The 23,650-nt window shown below is 36.9% G+C and overlaps 2 protein-coding genes across 5 annotated transcripts in view; both read left to right on the top strand.

Annotated features, from left to right (window-relative positions):
* Window positions 1-23,650, top strand: part of LOC126469971 (uncharacterized) — a 382,949-nt gene that overhangs the window by 155,612 nt on the left and 203,687 nt on the right. Inside the window, exon 1 of one of the 2 annotated variants that reach the window (XM_050097411.1) lies at window positions 17,946-18,079. The exons of the other annotated variant lie outside the window; for it this stretch is intronic. The gene's annotated coding sequence lies outside the window, so the exon portion shown is untranslated. Of the gene's footprint in view, window positions 1-17,945; window positions 18,080-23,650 lie in introns of those variants that run through there. 2 annotated transcript variants of the gene reach the window in all.
* The window catches only part of LOC126469972 (serine-rich adhesin for platelets-like), a 217,044-nt gene that overhangs the window by 155,176 nt on the left and 38,218 nt on the right, over window positions 1-23,650 (top strand). For 2 of the 3 annotated variants that reach the window (XM_050097414.1, XM_050097413.1), the window contains exon 1: window positions 18,373-18,544. The exons of the other annotated variant lie outside the window; for it this stretch is intronic. The gene's annotated coding sequence lies outside the window, so the exon portion shown is untranslated. Of the gene's footprint in view, window positions 1-18,372; window positions 18,545-23,650 lie in introns of those variants that run through there. 3 annotated transcript variants of the gene reach the window in all.

Genomic DNA, 23,650 nt, shown 5'->3' with positions numbered 1-23,650 from the left:
GGATTGTGGCACATCTTGATAAACTTAATATTATTAACCACAGACAGTTTGATTTTCAAAAATGGGTTTCCACAGAGCGTGCCATATATTCACTCACAAATGATGTATTGGAGTCTATTAATAGTAAGAAGTTACCAGTTGGTGTCTTGTGTGATATTTCCAAGGCCTTTGAATGTGTAAACCAAAAAATACTCTTGGAGAAGGCCTATCATTAAGGAATCAAAGGGCCTACAGGTAACTGGCTAAAATCATATCTTGAAGATAGGAAACAAAAGGTGGTTCTAAACGGCTGCAACAAAGGATCTTCCAGTCTAGTGCATTCTGAATGGGGCAAAATTCAACATGGAGTTCCCCAGGGATCTGTCGTTGGACCCTTGCTGTTTTTAATATATGTTAATGATTTACCCCTGTCCATTAATAAAAATTGTGAATTCACAATGTTTGCTGATGATACAAGCATTGTCGTGGATGGTAAGTCTACTGCTGATCTGGAGACTGGTGTTAATGATATACTCAGAGAAGTTACAGCTTGGTTTTCAATTAATTCTCTTTCAGTTAATATTTAAAAAAACTAATTTTATACAGTTGCACACAAAAAATAAAACTCTAGAAAATATAGTAATTGCTCATGACAACCAGGAATTAGAACAGGTGCAATTCACTAAATTCCTGGGGGTTCACATTGACAGTAGGCTCAACTGGGAACAGCATGTGTCCCTTACTCTAAAAAGGCTTTCATCAGCAACTTTTGCTCTAAGAATCATTACTCATTTTGGGGACATCAACATTTTAAAATCAGCTTAATTTGGGTACTTTCACTCATTAATGAGTTACGGGGTAATATTCTAGGGTAATTCACCAGCCTAAAAAAAATCTTAACTGCTCAGAAGAGAGCTGTCAGAATCATGTGTGGGGTTCCTCTACGAACCTCATGTAGAAAACTATTCACACAGTTAGGTATTCTGACCACAACATGTCAGTACATATACTCTCTGATGAATGTAGTTAATAAAGACTATGCTCAGTATGAAACAAATTGTTCATACCATAACTACAATACTAGAGGTAAAGATGATCTATATGTTGAACTAAAAAATTTATCACTTGTACAGAAGGGAGTAAAGTATGCTGCTATAAAGACTTTTCATGCATTGCCTAATTATATGAAATGTACAAGAGAAAATGAAATGCTGTTCAAAGGTACGTTAAAAAAATACCTGCTTGACCATCCACTGTACTCCTTAGATGAATTCTTTTCCAGAAGTAATGCCCTCCCTTAATAATAGATGTATTTAGTCTCTTAGTTATTAGATGGACGATACAATATTATGTTAATGTTATAGTTATAATGTTATATTGTGAATTGCTATACTAGTTAAATGACAGCTTGTAAATGAGAAAAAGTGATACTTATTAATATCTGTATCATTGTATTATATTACTATTCTGTAGCATTAATTGTGTTTCTACAATTGTATTGACATGTTCCACATCCAGGCGGATCACTCGCATGTACGGATCTATGGAATATGCGTACCAAATGAAAATAAATAAAACACACTCATTTACTTCTATACAGCACACTCTTACTTTGCCTAGCACTTCAGATACTTCGTACTTTGCATTTTCTCAAGGTATTCGAGGTGAGTTAAGCATATTCCTAGTGCTTCCAATTTGCTCTGCACTGCTCTCCTGTAAATGAACTACTCTAGCTGAAAAAATTCTCAGTGTTTCCTTGCAGACAGCTCTCTATGGAATACTAGCTTGTGCATATGACATAACTGAAAATACTTCTTATGCATGGAAGTTTTACAGCCAAACTGTAACTTAAATTTCAGAATTGTCTGCTATTTTATGTTGATTTTAAAAAGTGACACAAACAAATGGAGCTTCCCTATGACTTAATTTTTTCAGAGGTGCACCACTTGCTTAAGATTTTTCTTTTACATGGATTGTGATTGCTGAAAATTTCAAATCTCATTCGTCATACCAGATGAAATGCTTCATTGTAATTAATGTGATGTAGCAGTTCTGATTACACATTTGTATTTATAATTTTCTTTACATCTTGTGTGTGTGAGTCACATTAAATTGTGAATTCCCAAAGAATTATCAGAGTTCTACAATTAACCATCTCTATCTGACTAAAGCCCATGAGTTTACGCCAGCCTTATACATCAGTACATTCCACATTGCTCCTGATTCTTTGTTCTACATTCAGTATAACATGTTCATTTGATGTGCATTGAAACTGAAGAAAACGTTTAGTTCATCTGACATGTTGTGTAACTTTGCTGACTTACACCCATCACACACCACTAAAAGACTGAAGGATACTAAAATTGTTCTTGTTATCAATTCTGTCGATACATAATCTGACTTCTAAGAGTAATAGAAAAAGTTTCTCTTTTAAAAGCCTTCAGTTTTAACATCTATACAGGAAAATGTTATTTATTTTATATAACGCAAATATTTACACATTAGAGAACTGGAGTCTTGTATGACTATGGGCTGCAATAGTATTTTAACATAAAGTTCCAAATACTTTTGCTACAATGGCAGAAGCATATAAATTCTAATGACTCTAACATTTTAGTGAATTTATTAAGAAAAGGAAATGTCTACCAGCTTTTTACTAGTGGTCAACAGTTCAGGCTTCAGAGTTTGAAAGAAAGTGAATTTTATATGCACTGGTATACTGTCCTCGCTGCACGGGGTAGCTGCATAGTCTGAGGTGCCTTGTCACTGTCCGAACAGCTGCCCCCATCGGAGGCTCGAATCCTCCCTCGGGTATGGATGTGTGTGTTATCCTTAGCGTAAGTTAGTTTAATTTAGATTAAGTAGTGCATAAACGTAGGGACCGATGACCTCAGCAGTTTGGTCCCATAAGACCTTATCACAAATTTCCAGTACTGTCCTCACGTGCATTTGAGTATTTGATGGAAAAGAAACAACAACAACATTATTCACATTTGGATTTCGAAATATTAGGACATTTTCAACTGAATATACTAAATTACAGGAATAAAGCTCTGGAACTTGCATAGACATATTTAGACAAAAACTATGATCCAATATATACTGATAAAAATTGTGACCACTGCCTGATAGAAGATCGAATGTCACCTGGTGGCAATGTGGGCGAGAAAGGCGGAACAGAAACGAATGGGGAATCATTCTAGCAAAGAAACGGACTGTAAATGGGGAAACCCACCGACATAAACCTCACTGACAAAGGGTAGATTGTTATGGCTCAGCGCCTAGGAACAAGTGTCTTGGGTGCTTCTGCCACGAGCATCTATGGAAAGTGGTCAAAGGACAGTGAAACCACGAGAAAGCGACAAGTTAATGCATATTTGCATCTACATCTATGTACATACTCCACAAGCCACCATATGGTGCATGTCAGATGGTACCTTTTATCATTAATAATTATTTCCTTTCCTGTTCCAATCACAAACAGAGCAAGGGAAAAGCGATTGTCTATATGCTTCTGTACGAGAAGTAACTTCACTTATCTTGTCTTCGTGATCCCCATGCGTAATTTACACTGGAGGTAGTAGAATCATTCTGCAGTCAAGTCAAATGCTGATTCTGTAAATTTTCTATGTAGTGTTTCCCGAAATGAATCTTGTCTTCGCTCCAGGGATTCGCATTTCAGTTCACAAAGCATCTCTGTAACACTCATGTGATAATCGAATCTACTGGTAACAAATCTAGCATCACACTTATCAATTGCTTCGATGTCTTCCTTTAATCTGACCTGACAGGTATCCTAAACACTCGAGCAGCACTGAAAAATGGGTTGCACCAGTGTTCCATATGCGGTCTCCTTTATAGATGAACCATGCTTTCCAAAACTTCTCCCGACAAACCAAAGTCGATAATTCACTTTCCCTGTTACTGTCCTCAGTCTTGCTTCATTTCATATCACTTTGCAACGTTACGCCTAGATATTTAATCCACGTGACAGTGTCAAGCAGCGCACTACTAATGCTGTACTCTAACATTATGGGATTGTTTTTACAACTTATCTATATTAGCTCGCATTTTTCCATATTTAGAGCAAGCTACCATTCATCACACTAACTAGAAATTCTGTCTAAGTTATCTTACATTCTCCTACGGTCACTCAACGGCGACAGAATCCGCCTCACCACGTCACAATCAGAAAACAGCCACTGAGTGCTGCTTGCCCTGTGTGTCAGATCATTTATGAAATAAGAGCAGTCCTATAACACAATAGCAGTCCTATAACACTGTATGTCACTCCTTGCTACACTGTTGCCTCTGATGAACACTCACCATTGAGGACAATGTACTGGGTTCTATTACTTAAGATGTCTTTGAGCCACTCAGAAATATTTGAACCTATTCCGTATGCGCCTGCCTTCATAATAGTCTGCATTGGGCTCTGTGTTAAACGCATTCCGGAAAATGCTTTCTGTCCACACTTTATCATTGACAGTGGATGCTAAAGGCTTGCTCAGCCTTGAAAAGAGGGTAGACAGGAATCTGTAGCAGATCTGACGATATAGTATAATACTAGTCCAGGCACAAATCTTTCAAAGCACTTTGTTCAGCACACATGGTCGAACATGAGGCCCTGTAGCAGAAGATGCCCATGTTAAGTCGACTTCATCAATTACGAATGCAGTGAGCACATGATCGTCGAGATTAGACCATGCATGATTTGAAACACATTACCTGATTGGATGAATCACGTGTATTGTTACACCAGGTCTATGATCATGTCAAGGATACACAGTCATCCAAGGAAATGTCTGCTTGAAACATGCAACACGCCATGGACACAGGGCAGTGGGGGCGCTATTATGCTATAATGGGCAGTCATTTGAGCTGCCATGTGATCTGTGGTAGTAATCGAAGGGACAAGGGAGCTGTGCGCTACATGAGAATTATTGTGGACAACTTGTGTCCTTCAAGCACGATGTCTTCCCTGACAGTACACCGATCTTCCAGTAGGATAACCGTTGATGTCACAAGGCCATAATCGTGCTACAGTGATTTGAGGAGCATGATAGTGAACTGACGTTCATGTCTTGGTCACCAATTTCGTCTGATCTGAAACCAATGGAAAACGTATGTCACATTTATTTATTTATTTATTTACGTCCTGAATCTTTGAGGTATACATATACTATATGAGGTATACATATACTATACCCTTGGATGTTGGACAAAATGACATTACATTAATATACTGTAACATTGATTGTATACATAACATTTATAAATTGTTACATTGTTATATTGCTATATTGTTACATTACATTTTTATATTGTTACAACAGAAATTAACTTATTTTTCAAGATACTGTGTTACTGAGTAAAAACAGTTTTCCAAGAGATATGAAGTTACAGTTTTTTTAAAGCTATGGATTTTGCTTATGGCCTTTAAGTTACTTGGCAGCTTATTAAACAAATGTGAAGCTGAGTGATATACACCTTTCTTGCACAGTGTGGTATAACAGTGATGTCTGTGTATGTCACTATTTGCCTTGTATGGTGTTCATGTACAGATTTATTTTGAATAACTTTATTTCCATTTTTAAGCATGCTTTTTTTAGGTACATGACAACTTCTAGTATATAGATACATGGTAGGGGTAGAATCCCCGGTTCTTTAAAGAATGGTTTGTATGATTTTTTCAGCTGTTAGCATTTTTCATTATCCTCACAAACTTTTTTCCTTTCTGGAATGTTATTATGCTATGAGGAGAATTTCCTCAGAATATTATGCCATATCTCAATAGGCAGTGTATGCAAGTATAATACACTGCTCTAACCATCTCAGAACTTGTGTTGTTCCATATAATCCTCATCGCATAAGTCATTTTCGATAGTTTACAATTTAATGGCGTGATGTGGGAATCCCATTTAAGATTGTCTTGTAAGTAGATGCCAAGAAATTTTGTTTCAGTGACACTGTTAATTCTTTGGTTTTCCATGGACATGTTTGGTTTTAATGGGTTTTTATTTTGTTATGTATGTTTATTCCTCATAAACCGCTCTGGACATTTTCATTTGTGACTTTAGCATTTAAACTTAGAGCCATTTCGTTTTCACCTTCAATTAATATGCTTGTGTCATCTGCAAATAGCACTGGTTTGGTGTGTTGAACGTGTAGGGGGAAGTCTATTATGAAAATTAAGAAGAGAAAGGGGCCTAAAATTGAGCCTTGTGGTACACCGTGCGTTAATGTGGAAGGTTTCGATTGATAAGCTTGGAGTTCGTTTTTTACAATGTGTTTTAAATCTGTTATCTGAGAGCAATTTTCTACGTAGGATTTCAGACACTAGCGTGGCAGACCTCTTACACCATACCACTCTAACCTTCTTGGGAGAATTTCATGGTCTGTTAAACCAAATGCTTTTTTTAAATCCAGGAAAATCCCCAAAACATTTCTGTGTTATCCACTGAATTTAAAATACGATTTATGAGGCTAAAAGTGGCTGTTTCAGTACTGCACTGAGGCCTTAAGCCATGCTGCCATTCTGAGATCATATTTTTTTGTTACAGAAATCAGTTAATTGCGACAGAACTAGTTTTTCAATGATTTTTGAAAAACCTGAGAGGAGTGACATAGGCCTATAGTTGACCATCTGCTGCCGCTCGCCCTTTTTGTAAAGGGGTTCAACTTTTGCAGTTTTTAACTGTTGTGGGAAAATACCTCTTGATAGTGAAAAATTGCATATGTCTAGCAGTGGTGCGAGTATCTGTTCAGCAGATACTTTTATAATATAATCTGGCACATTGTCATTGGACGAAGGAACATGGATGTATTTGTTAAACTATTTCCAGAAATTTCCTATAATATTTTGTTTGATGTTTTTCCCATTTGTTCCTTCACTAGCTCACCAGCAATATTGGTGTAGTAAGTATTCAAGTGGTTAGCAATTAATTTTGGATCAGTGATCTTGTTGCCTGCCTGTGACAATACAATATTCTTGTGTGTTTCCACCTTTCCAGTAAGTCTCTATACCGTGTTCCACATTGTCTTAACTTTGTTTGAGGATTCCGTAATAAGTTTGTCATTTTCCCTTAATTTTGTTTCCCTTATTACACGACTCAAAGTTAACTTGTATTTTTTTGAAGTAGTGAGCAAATTCAGGGCTGCTGTCTGTTTTTGATAGTGCAAAAAGTTCTCTTTCTCTTCTACACGATACTTTGATCCCTGATGTAATCCAAGTTTTGGGTTTGCTGGGGCCTTTACAAATTATTTTCTTTTTTGGAAATGCAATTTCAAAGCAATGCCTGTAAATTTCCATTCAATTATCCAGATTTTCATCTGTGTTGTAACTGTTGTAGGTTTTATTCCACGAGTGGGTACTTAGCATATGTTTGAAGTGCTCAATATTTTGCATGCTGCATTTTCTCTTGTAGATAACACTTCCATTCCTAGACAAGTCAATACTTCTGCATACGACAAGAAGCTGTGCATTGTGGTCACTGTAGCCAGTATTAAATTTTTCTGAGGTGTGCATGTTTGTGTTTACAAAGATCTGAGCACTAAGTGTAGCACTACATTTTGTTATGTGTGTAAGGGAGTTTATTTTAGTGCACAGGTTATATTCGTGAATAATATTAAGAAATTTTTCTCTTTGGGAGCTGTGTGTTAAGGGGATACGGAATCACCTATCCCCGCAATGTTAATATATGCCTACTATAGGGAACATTTTCTCACAAACTACTGGAGACAGAGAGGTAAAAATTTTACTGTATGTGCATTCATATGTTACAACAATACTGAAACAACAGTTTATTGTCAAAGTATTTTCTTACAGAGATATTGTACATTTATTTTTAAGTAAATTTTTTCCATCGCTTTTTACTAGACTATCACCCCTAAGTCTTTTGTAAATCAAGTAATTAAAAAATCGTTGTTTCAGTATGTAATAGGGACCTATGTCACTACGTCATAAAAATTTCAGACTTCTAGGTTGACCAGTACCTGAGATAATGTTCCTAGATGAAGTAAAAAGTAAACTTACGGGAAACGGAGAAAGAAGATTAAAACATTCCTGATCCGTAGCTAATACCCCCTTCACAGTCTTCATAATCATCTTCAAGTCTTCTTTTGGCACCCCTCTGCACCTGTCTTGCTTTTTTCACTAATGTCTTGATTATATTATCAGCATGCCTTAGTCTGTGCTGATCTAAAAAGAACATAGCACGTACCGTACGGGAACCAACACACATACCCAACTTTTGAAGGACCTGGCATTTAGTTATATTTCCAAGATTGAAGGTTGCCACAGCATCATACACACCAAAATGTAGTGTATTAATTCCGACAAACACTGTTTTTGGGAGACGATGCCATATCACACTATTCAAGCACTCGTTGGGGTTCTGCGTTTTTCCGTGAAGACATTTCATCAGAAGACTTCTGTCAGCCAGATCTCTGAAAATGGGCTTTATTTCTGCCATGATGGCTGATGGTAGACTGTGGTGGTGAATGTATTTCTCTCCTGTTGTTAGTCCCCTATTGTATTTACACCAGCTGTTTTCACCTTTGGGGCACAAACCATGTTGTGTATGCTCATCCGTGGATGCGGTGTGGAAATATAAAGCCCATATAGCTCTCCTCATTTCTTCAAGATTGCCTGTATTTTGCCTGATTGCAAGGCCATAGCAGTTCTGAATGTGGTCTATTATGGAATCAGTCAATCTTCCTCTGCCATCCAAGGTTTTCCCATCATCTAGTTTTTTCCCTTTCATAACTGATTTTAACCTTCTCAGCCTGGCACCCATTCTCTTCTGCACATGTCCTATACATTCAAGTTTGCTTATATTTACACTGTTCCCATATGGTTTGCTTTCCAAAACTTCTTTGAATGCTTTAGAGTCACCATCTCCCAGATATTTGACATAGCGAACATTATACCACTGTGAAGAGCGATGAAAAATTTTCTTCACCCCAGCAACCTCCATGCCACCACTACTACCATAATAATTAGCAATACAGTCATCACTGTGTTCATTTTTCAGCCTGCCTGTGCACCTACAGTATTTAGACATTATTGCAACATCAATAACCTTGCCAGTATCAACACTAGTTGCTGTTACAACACCATTGTTGGAGGTGTGGCCCCTTTTCTGCCACGTGCCATCAAACGCCACTGTGAGGTCACGACTGCCGTCATTTTCTTCCACTGCTTCTTCCACAGCAACCTGCATTGACTTCTGTGCTACATCTTCAACTGCAGATCCTAGTACATAATTATAAGTTTCAAACTTTGAAGGTGCACTTGGAAGATTTAGAACACCACATAGCATATCACCAGCTGCTTTGCCCTTACCAATTGCTCGCAATCCATAAACTAACCTAATATTTACACTATAAAGTTCAGTTTTCTTGTATCCATTATTTACAGTTACTGAAACCGAACTTGGAAACTTACAGCTGTATTTACAAACACTGCATATTAAATTAAACTGGGCAGCCAGGCCAACATGGGATTCTACTTTCAGAGAAACGTTTCCATGACATTTTTTGCAGCAAAAACTGTTTTCAAGAGCTTCACACAATATATTCGTATCAATGAGTTCAAAAACTTCATTCCCTCTATCAAGTAAATTATATTTCTCTTCCAAATCTCTTAGTTTTTTATGAGAAGCACTGTTTTCATTTGGTGTAAGTTCGTTCGGCAAATCAGTAATAAGTGGATTCACATTTTCCAACAGTGATGATGATGAACTGCTTTGCTTTGCTAATGAATCATTATTTCTTTTCTTTTGCCAGTTCACACGCTTTTTAAATACTTTTGCTTTAGCTCTAGGCATTTTCACTGCGAAAAATGAAGCACTAAATACGAAATAACTCAACAACAACTACTTTCTTATATCACACTGTTTACAAAACAGTCCCGCCACAAAGTCAAAGAGTAACTTGAGGAAACCAGAGAGAAACATTTTCGGGCAACTAGTGTATAAATAGTCGCTGGAAACCGGGATATTTGAATTCATGTCACTTTAAAGGTACTGCCAAAAAGTTCATGGTCAGCCACGAGAGACGTGTATAACTAAAGCGCAATACCCGATCTCACAAATATATAAAAATAAAATAGTTATAATTGTAGTAGAGCTATGTATGATACGTCATTTTAAAGAGGAAACATGGCAGAATATAATACGCCAATAAAAAAAAATTCGATTTTTTAACCCAAAATCCGATTCCGTATCCCCTTAAGAGGTCAATATTAAAATCGCCACACAGAACTATAGTTTTGCAAGAATTTTTAAGTTCCCTAGTGCAAGGTCAAGTATTTTAAAGAAAATGTTTACATTGCTGTTGGGTGATCTGTAAACACACATTATTATGGCTTTTCCTGATGTTATTTCAACATCTGAGGCTTCAAAGTGTTTTTCGCTTCCTAACTGATTTACACAGTCTATTCTCTTATAGTCTATGTTTTCTTTTACATTAAAGCAGCTTCCTCCAAGCTTTGATATTGATCTGCAAAAGTTGTTTGCCAGAGTGAAACCGGTTATGTTTGAATGCTGTAAATGGTCCTTCTCTAGCCATTGCTCACAAAAACATTAAACTGATACCTTCTTCCAATCATTGCTAAGAAGCACATTTATTTCATCAAGTTTGTTTGGTAGGAACTGTACGTTTTGCTGAAAGACTTTTAAAGTGTATGTATAAGTTTGTTCTGTAACACATTCCCCTGAGGAACATGCACTCTTGGTGACCTCTGGTTACATTGTACACTACCAGTGTTTTGTTTGACATGTCATGTTGCCATATGACACACATCATTGGTTGTTTAGAGGTAATATAAACTGTTCCAGCGAGCAGTGGGTCTATAGAAAGCACACGAATTACTACGTAGAGTTAATCACAGACTTGGCTCGTGAAATGGCAGTGTACACAAACGCAGAGATGACAGATGCCCATTTAATGTATGGATTAGCTGAGGGCAATGGCGGTCGCGCTCAACGTTTGTAGCGGGAGATGTTTCCTGTGTGAAGGTGCCGTGACAGGAAAACGTTTAAAGCCATTGTGTGTCGAGTTAGGGTACGTGGGGCTAAATGCCTGATACTCGCGACCGGTGGAGGCCTAGACATATGAGGATACTGCAACAGGAGGTAGTAATTCGTCATGAAGTTGACGACGACCCTATTGCCACTACAAGACATGTAGCTGCAGCACTGAATGTTGACCACATGACTGGTGGGTGTTACAAGAGGACTAGGTGTATCCATACTATTTACAGCATGTCCAGGCACTGTCAGAAACTGATTTTTCTGCCTGGTTACTCTTCTACGAATACTTTATTCAACAAAGTGTCAATCTTATTTTTTGTGTAACGGTGGTGTTCACAGATGAGCCGTCGTTTCAACGAAATCAGATTGTAAATTTTCACAGTCGGTACGTATGGGCAGAAGTCAACCCAGATGCAATTGTTGAAAGCTAGTTATCAACACAGATTTTCTGTGAATGTTGGGGCTGGCTTTGTTGGTGAGTGTTTGGTAGGGCCTCACTTTCTTCCACCTAGGCTCAACGGACAAAGCTATCATACTTTCGTAGAGAATATTCTACACGATTTGTTAGCAGATGTGCCTCTAACTGTATGACAAAACAGGTACTTCATGCATGATGGAGCACACCCTATTTTAGCGTTAATGTCCGTTGGCTTCCAGATTCGGTAACAGATGTGTATGAAACCCCAGTACAAGACGTTCGGAGTCTCTGTGCCAGTATTATGGACAGCTGCGAAACCATGCAAATGCTCCAGGTATACATCAGTGCATCTGAGATTCACTATTATGGCAGAGTGATGCTTGTGTAAATGCCCATGGAAAGCATACTAGTTTGAAAAAGAGTTGCATGTGTATGCTGGTGCATTCTGTTTGTGTATGTTTCCCATGTTTAATGAGTTGGAGAAAATGAGTTGTAATGTAGAAACAAAGTTATTCAAGACCCTTTTCATATAACATTATTTCTTCATCTACATGTGGGGAATTTGACCTGCAATTTGTGGCACGTATTTTTGTTGCAACCTGTTTACATATATAAAACATAAAGAAAGTAGGAGAGGATATGACAAGAATCGGCAAGGAAGCACTATCCCACCACACACTTTAGTAAATTGGGAAAACTGTGGGAAACTCAAGTCTGGGTGGCCAGACAGGGAATGAACACCACTCTACCCAAACGCGAGCCAACTTCATGAAGAGTGTCAAAGCCACCTCACTCATTTCATGGTTGGAAGGAAAATTACAAATTCACAATCTACATTGCAACTGCATCATACACGAGAAGTAAATCAATGACATAACTAGGACATGAAATTTTGATATAAAACACCGAAAAAAATAATAACATTATATAACACTGCTGAAAATTCAATACACAAGAATTTGCTGACATTATATCAGCCATAACTAATGTGGCAGCAGAGCAGGCGCTCTGAGGAGGATATTGCACACCCTTTGAAATGCAGAGATCAGAAAACATATAGCACAAAAGTTATTTTTCAAACACAAACACAGTATAGATGGGAAGGCCTAGTGTTCCTATAAGCTAACATATTCACCTACAATGTAGAAACACATTTCATAAAGAAATGATTTTAACTCTGTTGTAAGAGCTGTTTCCTTCTGCAATCTCTTTATGTAAGGTGGCAGGCTATTATCAAGAATGACACCAAAGTGGCTCACATGTCTTTGGGTATGAGTTGTTCCAACTTCTGTATGGAGGAACCCATATTTCTGTGTGTTGTGACTAGCGTAATCATGGTTGGTTTGCAGGTCATCAAGTCTAGCTCTTCTCATCAACACACTTTTGTTTATGAACAGGGAGCATACAGTAAGCAAACAGAACTTTTTAAATACAGGCTTCCAGTGAGACCTAGTAGTGCTGTGTGACAAGATTCAAATACCCCTTTCATGCAATGTAAAAATTTCGTTGAATTGATCATCGATTTTACCCCAAAAACTATTCCATGAATTACAAAGGACTGTAAACAGCGAAAATAAGCTACTATAGCTCCATGTGAGATGCAAACTTTAGAAATAATTCTCAAAGCAAAACAAGCATGAGTTTAGTAACATGATCTTTGGAGTTTAAATCTTGATGAACATGTATCCCTAAAAATTTTGTGCATCATGCCAATTTCTACCCAGTACTAGTTGGAGATCTTGATTTTGATTCATCTTTACAAATTGAATATAATTTGTTTTCTTAGCATTATGGTCGGTCTTTTAACACTGAATGCAAGAACTTGAGGACTTGATCGTTTATTATGGACAGAGATTCCTTAACATTGCTTACTATTCCACTAGCTTCAGTTGCAAACAATATGATCTTGGCTGCAGTTTCTGAAATGTGTATATCATTTAAATAAATAAAGAACAAAAGGGGACCTAACATACAAGACTGTGGTACACCTATTTCGACTTTGTTTGTTTCAGATACTAACCTGATTTTATGATTAGAATCAGTAGATGTGAGCTCCCTAACCAGTGATCTATTTTGCAAATATGACTGAAACCACTTGTTTTATATCCAATTTATCCCCATTGTTTCCAGTTTATCCCAAATAATTTCATGACTAACAGTGCCGAAAGATTTAGAAAGCTCTAAATTAACTCCTACAACAATATTGTTGTTATCCATGTTTCTAGCTGGTCGTCTATGTAAACTATTACCACTCTTTCTATGCTTCTACCCATTCGAAAGACATGGTGATAATTATTCAGAAGACTGTGATCGTTTCAGTTACTTTAGAGAATGCTGAGAGGAGTGAAATGAGTCGATAACTTCCAATCTTATGCCTACTACCACTCTTGAGTAAAGGTATCGCTTTCGATATTTTTGCTCTGTTAGGAAACATTCGCTAACTGAATGATGAATTAACAGTTGTGAGCAAAGGGCTCTGCAATTTGTGAAGGAGTACCGATTATGTCACTGGTACATCATCCACAACCACTGACATTTTGCAGTTCTGTCTTTTAATCACTGTTACTACTTCATGTTAACAAGCTGGAACTAACCTCACGCTGTATGCAGGAGTACGATTTCTAAGTTTGTCCTGATTTCAGAAATTTAAGCTAAGTGTGTGGAAAGCATTTGTTAAGCAATCATTTACGTTATCTGGCTGCTCTGTTTTGCCAATTTTGATATTATCAACGTTTGTAAGTGTTAATTCCTGTTCTTCATGTATCTCACCTCTTTCACTTGGTGCAATATCTTGTACAGATTTTGATTTATTGCCCAACATCCTTACTACACTATTGTTTCTAAGTAGTTTTGGCTTTTCAGTTACCTGTGATATATTGGTTATAAGTCTTTATCTATTTTATAAAGTGGAGCTCTGGCTCTTTTCATTTGACAAATGAACGTTTTTAAACTAGATTTAGTAATCCAGCATGAATGGAATCTAGTCAGTTCCTTTGGAAAACACAATTCAAATTTGACATGAATGTTTAAAAACAATCGTTAGTACATAAGTGTAAAAAATGTCTAAACAGGACTCATTACTCAGATTAACGACAAAGCTTAAGAAATTTTCTGCAGAAAAATCACTTCTGTTGTTTTAGAAAAAAGTATAGTCATTTCCTTCATGGGTTACTGCTGGCTTTTTAAGGATGAGAGCATTATGATCAGATAGCCTTATGTCAGCATTAATAATTTCTCTCTCTGTGGTGTCCATATTTGAAAACGTGTTGTTCCATCTGTTATTCTTATGGAAGTTTGGCCACTGGGTTGCAAGTCTTATTTCAGGTGACGCCACACTGGGTGACTTGCATGTCGGTGATGATTAATGATGATGAGGGCAACACAACATCCAGTACACAAGTGGAGAAAATCTGTAACCTGGCCACAAATCTAAACTGGGCTCCCTGCCTGGGAGGCAAGAATGTAACAACTAAACTAAGCAGGTGGACTTATAAGAGGAAACTCGTTGACAGTCTGCAGTTAATTAAGAAACAGCTTTCTTGATGAAGAATCATTAACAAGGTTTATATTAAAGTCCCCACAGACATTTATAGCGGTTTTTTCAGTAAACATAATGTCCAGCTGAGGCCCCCGTTTGGTAATGATGGAGTCTACATACCCACTAGGTGCCCTATGTACTGAATTAATTATTATGTAAATCAGTTGCCCATGAAACTGAATGGCAGAAGCTTCAAAATGTTTTTCAGTACTCAATGTTGCTGTCTCACACTTCATTTCCTCTTCCACATTAGATTTATGAATAATACAAACTCTACCACACTTTGTATCCTTCCTAAAAATATGACTGGCTAAATAATCATCAGTGTTCCACCGTAAACATACAGCAAGTATTTGCTTCATGAACTGCAACTTCAAGTTCAAGAGATTTAGTTCGCAGACTCTGGATATTATTGCTTAAAATATGGAAACCTCTAGGATATAGACTGGTACAGCTGCACTCAAACTTTGCTGTCAAACAGCTGATGTTGTTTTGAGGTGGGGTACCAAAAACTTTTGAGCACTATGGGTTTTTTGCACCTTGTTTGTCTTTCTTTTGGCTGTATTGAAATGCTCTCTGCAGCAGTTACTGGTGTGAGTGGACCGACTGCTACCAGCAAAAGGTATCCTCCTACTATTGCTAGTGTCTGAATGCTAGCTGCCAGAGAAGCCTGCAGTGAAGTGTCTCCCACACTACTGGTGAACTGCCCTCTGCTGCCAATGAAGTATACTCTGGTACTGATGCACGGTCCTCCTCCACTACTGATGAAGGTTCCTCTGCTAATTAGGGAGGATCGTCCGCTGCCTTCTCCAGGATCCTCTGCTGCCAATGTAATGTCTGCTGCTAGAGATGTCCCTGCCTGTCCTGTAGGTGATATGGCCTCTGCTGTGGATGATCTGAGCCCTGCTGCAGGTGTTCTGACATGTGTGTGTGGCCTCACCTCTGCCACAATGGTACAGGATTTCAGAACCCTTAGAATTTAGACTGCCATAGCTTCTTCCCATTTCTATTCCATCGATGTCGTGTTAACGCAAATAGTAAATATGCTGTACACTCCTTATTAAACATAGTGGCATCATTACTTAAATGTTTAGCTCTTTCTTTAATTAATATTATTGGAATGTCACTATATATGAACACGTGAATTCACATTGTAACCATGATATCTGTGTGTAGCGTTCTGGGTTTATTGTCAGTTTGGAGCCTTAGATTCCTGTGCCTTGTAGCTATGTACAATGTGACAAAAAGTGAGTCTTGTCTAATAATTCAGATTGTATTTAATGTGCACTATTTTAACTGAACGTCACCCATTGGGATATTTTGTGATCTCTCAAAGGCTTTTGATTGTGTGAATCATGAAATTCTTCTAGATAAGCTTAAGTATTGTGGTATGAGTGGGACAGTGCACAAATGGTTTCATTCCTACTTAACTGGAAGAATGCAGAAGAAAGAGATTAACAGTACAGATAGTCTTCAAAAACCAGCAGAGTCCTCTAACTGGGGAAGTATCAAGAATGGTGTCACACAGGGTTCAGTTTTGGGTCCCATATTGTTCTTAATATATATTAACGACTTGCCACTCTATATTCATGAAGCTGCAAAGCTGGTTATTTTTGCTGATGATACAAGTATAGTAATCACACCCAACAAGCAAGAATCAGCTGAGGAAATTGCAAATAATGTCGTTCAGAAAATTATTAACTGGTTCACTGCAAATGGGCTCTCACTAAATTTTGAGAAAACACAGTTTATACAATTCTGTACAGTAAATAGCATTAAAACCATTGATGAATATATACTATGAACGGAATTCTGTTGGTAAGGCAGAATATTCAGAATTTCTGGGTGTGTGCATTGATGAGAAATTGAATTGGGAGAAACATATCGATGATCTGCTGAAACAGTTAGATTCAGCTACTTATGCAATTAGGGTTATTGCAAATTTTGCTGATAGACGTATCAGTAAATTAGCCTACTATGCCTATTTTCATTCATTGCTTTCATATGGCATCATATTTTGGGGCAATTCGTCATTAAGAGAGAAAGTATTCATTGCAGAAAAGTGTGTAATCAGAATAATTGCTGGAGCCCACCCAAGAGCACCTTGCAGACATTTATTTTAGGAACTCGGGATATTCACAGTACCTTCGCAATATATATATTCACTTATGAAATTTATCATTAATATCCCATCCCCATTCAAAAATAACAGTGAAGTGCATAGCTACAACACTAGAAGAAAGGATTATATTCACTATGTTGGATTAAATCTCACTTTGGCACAGAAAGGGGTGAATTATGCTGCCACAAAGTCTGACAGATAGCCAACCAACATTTAAAAGCTTATTAAAAGAACTTCTGAATGACAACTCCTTCTTCTCAATAGATTAATTCTTATATATGTTGCAGTAACTGTAAAAAAATAATTAGTTATTTTGTGCAAAGCAAACTTATGTTAAAGTGACACGTTCCATATCATTTCGAAATGTCGTATTCGTGATCAATGGAACAAGGATTAATGTATGTATGTATGTATGTTACAGCTTGTTAAGGATTTATCTTCGTCAGTTTAAATGTGTATACATAACATTTCATTTCCCTACTCTTTTCCAACCACCCTTCTTTGTTTGGAAGTAATGTCCTCCCTATTTTTCAAGATTCGTACCTCCCATTTTCTCCCCTTTGCATAAATACGTAAAGAGATCGAACCATCACAGGATTTGATTGAATAGTCCAGAGAGTACCCGAATGACGGATTTGATAAATAATGTAGTGCTCCTAAAGAGGATGCGTACAAATAAAAAAAAAAAAGCTAGTGAAAACTTTCTTAATTTCGATAAGATAATGGTCTGTTTCGTCTTGTAAAGGGATCTAAAACTCTCCTCAAAACTGGGCACTATTTTAGTACCTTAGGTTTTTCTTCTTTGCTGATTTCCACACAGTTGAACTCTCTGTTTGCTGAACATTACTTCTCGGCAAAGATCGTGTCGAGGGCAGGCGACATTTATGTTAGAGCGAGCCGTGATGATGGTATTTCATATCATTGAAATAATGCTATAATTAGTTGCACTTAAACAAGGGATTCGTCGCAGTTGAAGAAATACGTAGGTAAGAAAAGTTAACATTTAATTTTTTTTGAGGATTTATGTTATGTTAACGTACGTGAAAATCAGGTTTTGGGCTGATCATTGTTGAATACGTTCATAAAATGTTAAATGTGAGTAAGGAAACCAGTTCCGTAATAGTATGGTATGTTTTGTACGAACACATTTAACACATATTTCAAGACTGTGTGTGTAATGTGTGTATGTACGTGCGTGCATTTTGTAATGGCCACCATTACCCGAAGGTTATTTTACATTGCTAATGTTTTTTTTTTCTTTTTAATGGAACTAAATAAATCTGTGTTTGGGGATCTGGTGGCTAATGGTTTGCATCAAAATAGCTCCGTTCCGAACACTGGAAAAATCCTATTAACAAATCTTCACGGTTTTGTGTTGTAGGCGTAGCTTCGGGTATACGTTGCCTTGACTGTCGCTGGATTTGCAACGTTTGAATGACGCTTTGCTGAATGTAAATACGTAGTATGGCTGCTTTAAATGCAGTTGTTTGTGGTTTTGTATCAGTTTAGTAAGCTGTAGCTTTGAAAGCTCGTTTCCTGTATGCGGGATCTTCGTTTTTCGTAAAACTGTGAAGGAAACTGAAAAAAGTGCGAGTATTATTACTGTTAAAAAATAAGAATGTTAAGTGTTCGTCGTACCCATGAAATTCTGTTTGGACGTGGGTTAACTCATTAATGCTTTGTTCCTCTTATTTGTTAGACATTAATTGTCGTTCCTGTCTTGTGTCTTTCACACTCACGAAAATGACGTTGGTCGTGAGTTCTGTAATACCACGAAAAAATTATTTTGCTTTATTTCTTCTTTTCACCGGCGCAGTTGACGCTTGATTACCATATTGTCCAGCATCTATTTAAAGTTGGAAAGACGATGTTTTCTTGTCGTAGCAATAACAGTAATAAAGGAAATTAAAATTTACGTTTATTTATTTATTTATTTATTTATTTATTCACCCATCCTTGATCGTTGTTTGGAGCGGTATTGGATACATCATTAAGCATTTAAAATTTTATCAGCTGTGTAAATTACAGTTTGCGCACATATATTATTTTACAATAGACTTACCCATATATGTAAAATAATTAATGAAAACGTAGGCAAAGCCATTTCTTAATATTAATTTTAATTTACAACATATTGGCAACCAATTACAGTTTCTGCTGCAATGAATGACATAATATATGAAGCACAGTCCTGAAGATATTGGTTTAGTACTGCAAAATCTAATTTTTTTGGAATGGTGCCTGGCGTTATAACATTATTTAACACTTTACAATCATGCTCTTTTGAAGCACATTCTTTCTTTGGTTTTTAAACCTGCTAGTGTGTTAATATTTTTTTAAACTGTTTGCTAATCTGTTGTATAGTAAGCACCCTGCTCTAGTAGAAACTTTATTGGCAAGTTGTAGTTTGGTACAATTGATGTAATAGTCATCTTTTATTCTTGTGCTATAATTGTTTCAATCACTGTTTAGCATTGGTGTATAATTTGTGTTCTAGGAGTGCTGCATTAATTATGTTGTGTGTTCCTGATTGATACGATCGATGCCCAAATCAATCTTTCCCTATGTAGTGATATTACTTGGCATGTAAAAAGAAAAATAAGTTTGTTTAAATATGTCTTAACTGTATCATGTATATGCATAGAAGTTACGGTCATAATTCTATATTCTGTGAATTTAATTTTTTAGGGTGTCACACAATTTAACCAGTAGGCCAAGCTCCAGCTTATAAAAATACACTAGTCAGTTGTAGGGACAGGTTAATGTGCTAACGTTGATCAAAAGTATGTGAAACTAATAAACATACTGATTTTTTTCCCCTTTACTTGAATATCATGCTGATGTGTTCTTTACTATTCTTTGCATTGGTTGTTACCTGTTATGATGCTAGACTTAGATACTGCCTGTTATTATTCATCCTTATCAATTTTTTCTCCACAGTTACACAGCCCTCTCTTGCACATCACTGCCATAACGATGTTGTCTAGTTTCTGATTATTTGATTGTAGGACTGGCATTTCAGTTATTCCAGAAAATTGTGGTTTCGTTTTACATTACATCTTATTTATTGATGACACGTGAAAGGCCATACAGAACCTGATATATAGGTTTCCACCTATCATCACTAGTCTTTAAGAATTGAAATAGCTTATGCTTCTGAAGTCTAATTTTAACTAATTCAAATAGGGGGTCTCTCTCCTCCGAACTACAATTTTGTCACAAGCTTATCTGACTTCCTGGGCATAAGCATTTTTTTTGTCTCAAAATATGCTATGAATGATTGAGGGTGAGAGGGATTAGTTCTTGGTACTGCATACAGTATCTGCAGAATGAAATGTCCAATGAGCTTTAAGTTACATTATGTCATCATGCTTGTTGGCTAGTTTACTAATCAGGCATAGTATACTGTAAAGCTCGCTGAGAGAACACCCAAATTAAACTATTGCCTCAGTTTATCCTAAATTCTCTAATTTAATGACTCTCAACAATTTTTCATTTATTAGTGATGTGTGATATATTAAGATATTCACAGAGGATCTCTTTTGGGTGACAGAAATGTGAAGCTGGCAAAAAAGGGCAAAAAGTGATTTTCCAATCTAACATCTGTAAAGTTAGTCACATTTACATGCCCATTGTGACAATGGCAGGAATGTGATTTTGAGGATATGGTGCCAACATTCTTCTATGGAAAATGAATGTTTATTCCTTGTATACGTTTCTCCCATATAAATATTCATTGTCCACTACATGAATAATTCCTTCATCATTCTTCCAGCCTTGAAATTTTGACAAGTAGTGGCACTACACATTACCATTAGTGAGGAAGAGGGGAGGGGGGAATGGAGCAGTTAGAGAGATATGCAACAGGACTGAGTAGCTGTTGTATCCAAAGTTGGCCTAACTTTTTGTGAATGTGAGTTGACTTTAAAATTTATCTTGCAGCTCGATCAAATTTCATTTTTTTGTTGCATTTTTTGCTTTTCTTGTTTGTGAATTACTAAGAAACATCTAACAAACAGATAATCTTTATACTCACTAGCACACTGAACACTGCAATGCTCATTAAGGTGAGAGTTCAGCTCTAGCTTTTATTAGGTGGTCCACACTTACAGACTTATTCTTAAAAAAAAAGATGTGTTTCTCTTACCCTTCTACTTCAGAGCAAATTCATTGGAGGCACATTTAGTTAGGCTACTATCAGATTAATGTTGTTGCTAATTCACCGATGCATATCCATCATATATTGGTTAACACTGATATCCACTATTCATTGTGCCTTCCTTCCGAGTTTCAACATTACTTGGTGGGATGCTGCATCCATATTTGATTGGATTGCATTTCAAATTCGTGTTAAGCCATCCTTACAGAAGTTTTTTGTGGTTTCCCTAGGTTTCCTATGACAAATGTCATTTTAAAAGGACTCAACTATTTTCATCCTAGATCGAAATGTTTGCTCCATATCTAACGTCCTTATCATCAGTGGTATTTTAAACTCGCATTCTTCCTTCTGTTGAGATTGATAGTGGAAAAATTCCCCATGTTTGTCATTTACAGCACCACGGTTTTCTGAGAAGTCGTCTTAGTGAAAATTTATGAAGCATAACGAAAAGAAACTGCCACTTATGTGTCTCACAGTAGTATAGAAGATCATTTATTGCTGTCTATAGTTTCCTGTATTTGTATTTCAAATGAAGTTGGTGGATAGTTTTCCGTGCTAATTTCTTGTCACCTGCAGGATACTGAGAAGTTTATTCTTGACAGCTTGTGTATCAACACGTCAGTGTAAAACACCATTCTTTAATTTGGATTCACTAAAATGTAATTTCTACTGCAATCATCTCCTATCTTCTCCATTGTTTGGGGAAAGAAAATAATGCTGAGACCCAGTTTTTGTAAAGAACAAGAGTTTACAACTTTGTGGTATTCTTGAAGTGCTGAATTAATTAATATAGGGTGTTCCAGATTGAGATGATTGATGCCCAAGCAAATCTTTCCCTCTGCAGTGGTATGCCTTGGCATGACCCTCTCTCATAAATATTAAGACAAATAATTTTTTTGTAAATCTATCCCCTAAACGTATCGTATCCCACAGTACATAACAGTTGCTTTATGTTGTGTGTTGTGATCATATCCCCATCATGCAGGCTAAGCGATTGAAACTATTGGGAACAAGCTAGAATTTACGCAGTACAGTCATCAGGTTTTCCACAGGAGTCTGTATATCATTATAAAGTAATTTATATATAAAAAAAAGTGGAAATGAAGTATTACATTAGAAGAGAGAACCACCCAAGAATATATACTGTAAAATTATGAGAGAGAATTGCTGCCTAGTACTTTCCTTCAAGGGGTGAGAGCTAGTTAGTTTAATTTTCCATGGGTCATTTGCACAATAATTAGTAATGATGTGGACTGAGTCTTCCATATTCATATCATTAAGTATTTTCTAAATAGACCTGATCATTGACAACAGTCTTTCTTTTCTTTCCAAAATAATAAAAAGATGACTTAGAGATGGGAGTAATCACCAGCTTTTACAGATTACAATAGCAGATATTATTTCACAGAATAGGAGGAATTAACAAGGTGAAACTTTTTCATTTATTTTCAAATTAAACTTTGTTGTGTGTCGCACACATTTTACATCACTGGGTAAATGATAAAAAATTTTGGGTGCAGCATTGTACAACCCTTTCTGTACTAAAGATAGCCTTAATGTGGTGTATTGAATGTCATTTTTGTTCTGGTACAGTAATTGTGTATATCATTGCTTCTTTTCAACTGCAGTGTATTATTTACAACAAATTTCATGAGAGAATAACTATATCCTGAAGCAGCAGTCCTTAAACAGATGTCTACAGGATAATCATGGGTGAGCACCACATATTATTCTTACAGCCTGTTTTTCAGCAATGAAGGCATTCTTTCATAAAGATGGCAATATTATGAAAAGGATAGGTTGCTATTCCCCATAGAGAGGGGACACTGAGCTACAGGCAGGCACAATGAGAAGACCTGCTATATTTTTAAGCTTTTGGCCAAAAGGTGTTCTTCTGAATTAGAAAACATGCACACATTCACACAGGCACAACTTGCAGGCACATAACTACTGTCTCTGGCCCCTGAGGAAAGTGGGATAGCTCGTGAGAAGTTCAAAAAGGAAGGGTAGGTAACTGTTGCCAACAGGTAGGTCCTTCTTATCCTGGAGTCTGATATACTAACCCTTCATAAATATTTTGGAAATGTAGTATAGTTGTCTCATGTTGTTGTTGTTGTTGTCTTCAGTCCTGAGACTGGTTTGATGCAGCTCTCCATGCTACTCTATCCTGTGCTAGCTGCTTCATCCCCCAGTACGTATTGCAGCCTACATCCTTCTGAATCTGCTTAGTGTATTCCTCTCTTGGTCTCCCTCTATGGTTTTTACCCTCCAAGCTGCCCTCAAATACTAAATTGGTGATCCCTTGACGCCTCACAACATGTCCTACCAACCAATCCCTTCTTCTAGTCAAGTTGTGCCAAAAACTCCTCTTCTCACCAATTCTATTCAATACCTCCTC

Source organism: Schistocerca serialis, chromosome 3 (assembly GCF_023864345.2).
Source record: "Schistocerca serialis cubense isolate TAMUIC-IGC-003099 chromosome 3, iqSchSeri2.2, whole genome shotgun sequence".
In the NCBI taxonomy this organism is placed as follows: domain Eukaryota; kingdom Metazoa; phylum Arthropoda; class Insecta; order Orthoptera; family Acrididae; genus Schistocerca; species Schistocerca serialis.
Note: the sequence above shows the minus strand (reverse complement) of the source record. Positions and strands in the feature narration are given on the sequence as shown.